The sequence below is a fragment of the Arachis hypogaea genome, chromosome 14, assembly GCF_003086295.3.
Source record: "Arachis hypogaea cultivar Tifrunner chromosome 14, arahy.Tifrunner.gnm2.J5K5, whole genome shotgun sequence".
In the NCBI taxonomy this organism is placed as follows: Eukaryota; Viridiplantae; Streptophyta; class Magnoliopsida; order Fabales; family Fabaceae; genus Arachis; species Arachis hypogaea.
The window spans coordinates 75,290,470-75,293,920 of record NC_092049.1 but is presented as its reverse complement, the minus strand read 5'-3'; the positions used below and the strand labels follow the sequence as shown (position 1 = coordinate 75,293,920).

General features: G+C 33.8%; 1 non-coding gene across 1 annotated transcript; it reads left to right on the top strand.

Moving 5' to 3' along the window:
* The first annotated feature begins 408 nt into the window (after positions 1-408).
* On the top strand, positions 409-517 carry LOC112746634 (small nucleolar RNA R71). The gene has a single exon (XR_003174505.1). It is a non-coding gene; the product is annotated as a small nucleolar RNA R71 (small nucleolar RNA).
* The last annotated feature ends 2,934 nt before the right edge of the window (positions 518-3,451 follow it).

The following is a 3,451-nucleotide window of genomic DNA, read 5'->3' as shown; positions in this document are numbered from 1 at the left end:
TAGGTGTTTTCATAGGGTTCACCCATGTAATTCACCTCCTCCATGGTGGGTTGATCAGGATCATAAGCTTCTACTTCAGAAGAAGCTTCCAGAGTGCTGCCAGCTGCAACTTGTATTCTAGTCAAATGCTGAGAGATCATATTGACCTGCTGGATCAAGATCTTGTTCTGAGCCAATATGGCATTTAGAGTGTCAGCTTCAAGAACTCCTTTCTTCTGAGGGATCCCATTGTTCACAGGATTTCTCTCAGAGATGTACATGAATTAGTTGTTTGCACCCATCTCAATGAGTTCCCTTGCTTCTGCAGCATTTTCTTCAAGTGGAGTGATCCACCTGCAGAGCTGTCCAATGATATTTTAGACATCTCAGGTAAACCATCATAGAAAATTCCTAGGATAGACCATTCTGAGAGTATGTCAGGAGGGCATCTCCTAATCAATTGCTTGTATCTTTCCCAAGCTTCATAGAGGGACTCACCTTCTTTTTGTTTAAAGGTTTGAACTTCCACTCTGACTTTTCTCATTCTTTGAGGAGGAAAGAATTTGTCCAAGAAAGCATTGACCAGCTTGTCCCAAGAGTCTAGGCTCTCTTTTGGTTGAGAATCTAACTATATTTTAGCTCTGTCTCTAATAGCAAAGGGAAAGAGCATAAGTCTGTAGACCTCAGGATCCACTCCATTGGTCTTAACAGTGTCACAGATTTGCAAGAATTCCGACAGGAATTGGTGTGGATCTTCCAATGGAAGTCCATGGAACTTGTAATTCTGTTGCAGAAGAGAGACTAACCGATAATTAAGCTAAAATTTTTTAGCTCCAATGGCAGGTGCAAAGATGCTTCTGCCATAGAAATCAGAGGTAGGCATGGTGAAGTCACCAAGAACCTTTCTTGCCTCTCCTTCATGATTAGGTTCGGCTGCCATGTTCTCTGTCTCTTGTTTGAAATTTTCTGAAAGGTTTCTTCCAGAGTGTTGTGCTTTCTGAAAGGTTTCCTTCTTAAAGTCCTCTCAGGTTTAGGATCAAGATTAAGGAGAGGCTCTTTATCCCTGTTCCTGGTCATAAATAAGAAAACACAGATACAACAAGAAAGGAAGCTTCTATACCAGAGGATAGAGAACTCCCAGTGAGATGTGAGGGATTAAAGAAAGAAGAATGAAGATAGAAGAAGGAGAAGAAGAATTTGAATAATAGAAGTAGAAAGATAAAAAAGAATTAAAATATTATAGTTTTTTTAATTTATTTATTTATTTAGAAAGTAAAAGTTAATTAATTAAAAAAAATTGAAAATTAATTAATGAATTTCGAAAAAGAAGAGAGAGAAATAGAAGAAGAAATTTCGAAAATTAGAAGAGAGTGGAATTAGTTAGGAAGTTTTGAAAAAGAAGAGAGAGAAAACAAGTAACTAATTAAGAAAAGATTTGAAATCAAGATAAGTTGGAAGATTAGAAAAGATTTGATTTTAAAATTTGAAATTTGAATTTAAAATTTTGAATTTTGAAACAAGATAAGATAAAAATTTGAAAAAGATTTGATTTTTGAAAAGGTTAGATTTTGAAATTTGTATTTGAAATAAGATAAGATAAGATTTTGAATTTTAACAAAAGATAAAAAGATAAGATAAGATTTTAAAAAGATATTATTTTTGAAAAGATTTGATTTTGAAAAGATTTGATTTTTGAAATTTAAGACTAAGATAAGACAAGATAATGATTTGAAATTAAAATTTGAAAAATTGGTTGTAATTTTCAAAAATCACAATTAAAGATAAGAAAAGATATTTTATTTTTTAATTTAATGAAGAAAAAGAAAAACAACATAAAGACACCAAACTTAAAATTTTTAGAGCTAAGAACACCTAGTGTGCGAAAATTTTAAAGAAAAACAAAAAAGGGACACCAAACTTAAAATTTTTAAGATCAAAACAAGAAGAAAAACCTGAACACTTTGAAGGTCAAGAAGAACACCAAGAACAAAACTCAAAGAATTCAAAGAAAACAAGAACGTTGAAGAGAGAACTTTTTCGTGGTCTAGAATTCAGAATAAATCCTCGTTGTAGGTATAGTTTTTAAACCAACAAAAGTCCTTTCTTACAAACGTTTTGGTTGTCACAAGTAACAAACCCCTAAATAAATTGATAACCGAAGTATTCAAACCTCGGGTCATCTTCTCAAGGAACTGCAGGAAGGTATGTTCTTATTATTGGTTATGAAGATTGTAAATTGGGGTTTCGAAGGTGAGGAACAAGTAATTTAAATTGTAATTAAAGTAAGTAAAAGACTGTAATTTAAATAAATAACTGTAAAACACACTTTTGGCAAGGTATGAGAAATTAGAAGTCCTATCCTAGTTATCCTTATCAATGATGATGAAAATTGAATCTTAATTCCACTTAGTTAACCTTTGCTAGAGCAAGGGAAGGTCAAGTGACTAATTAGTTAGATCCTCAAATCCTAGTTAATCCCTAAGGAAAGATTGGGATTATTGAAGTTCAATTCAATTAGCAAAGATAACGATTATCAATCATGTTTGAGTTTGATAACTCCTGAGTTACTAATTTCTTAACCAAGACCGAAAGGGGAAAAGTAAATCTACTGGAATAAAAATGTCTTCAGATTGGGGGATAAAAGTAACATAAATAAATGAAAGCAATATTAAACTAAAATACCTCAAATAACATTATCAAAGAGTAATCTATAACATAGAAGAATTTATAATTAAATTGAGAACATAATAAAAAGGAATATTGAACCTGGTAGAGATAATCTTGAAAGCAAATAAAATCCTAAATCTAAATCCTAATCCTAAAGAGAGAGGAGAGAACCTCTCTCAAAACTAAATCTAAATCATGGAAAACTAACTAATTGGAGACTCTCCTCCTGAATGGATGCATTCTCCCACTTCATAACCTCTGGTTATGCCTTTTGGACTTGGATTTGGGCCAAAAAGGGCTTCAGAATTCGCTATGAGCGTTTTCCGCAATTTCTGGTGCGTGGCCTCTGTCACGCGTTCGCGTGGGTCACGCGGTCGCGTCATTGGGAGTTTTTCCTTGTCACGCGGTTGCGTCAGTCATGCGGCCGCGTTAATGTCTCTTCGCGCTGGCATGCGATCGCGTGGCTGCCAGTTTCTTCAAAAACTCCGTTTTATGCTTTCCTTCCAATTTTGTATGTTTCCTTTCCATCCTTTAAGTCATTCCTGCCTTAGAAGATCTGAAACTACTCAACACACGAATCACGGCATCGAATGGAAATAAAGGGTAATCAAAATAATTATTTTTAAGCATAGGAAACATGTTTTTCACATACATCACATAATAAGGAAGGGAAAGTAAAACCATGCAATTAATATGAATAAGTGGGTGAAGGATTGAATAAATCACTCAGATTAAGCACAAAATATATCATAAAATATGGGTTTATCAACCTCCCCACACTTAAACAATAGCATGTCCTCATGCT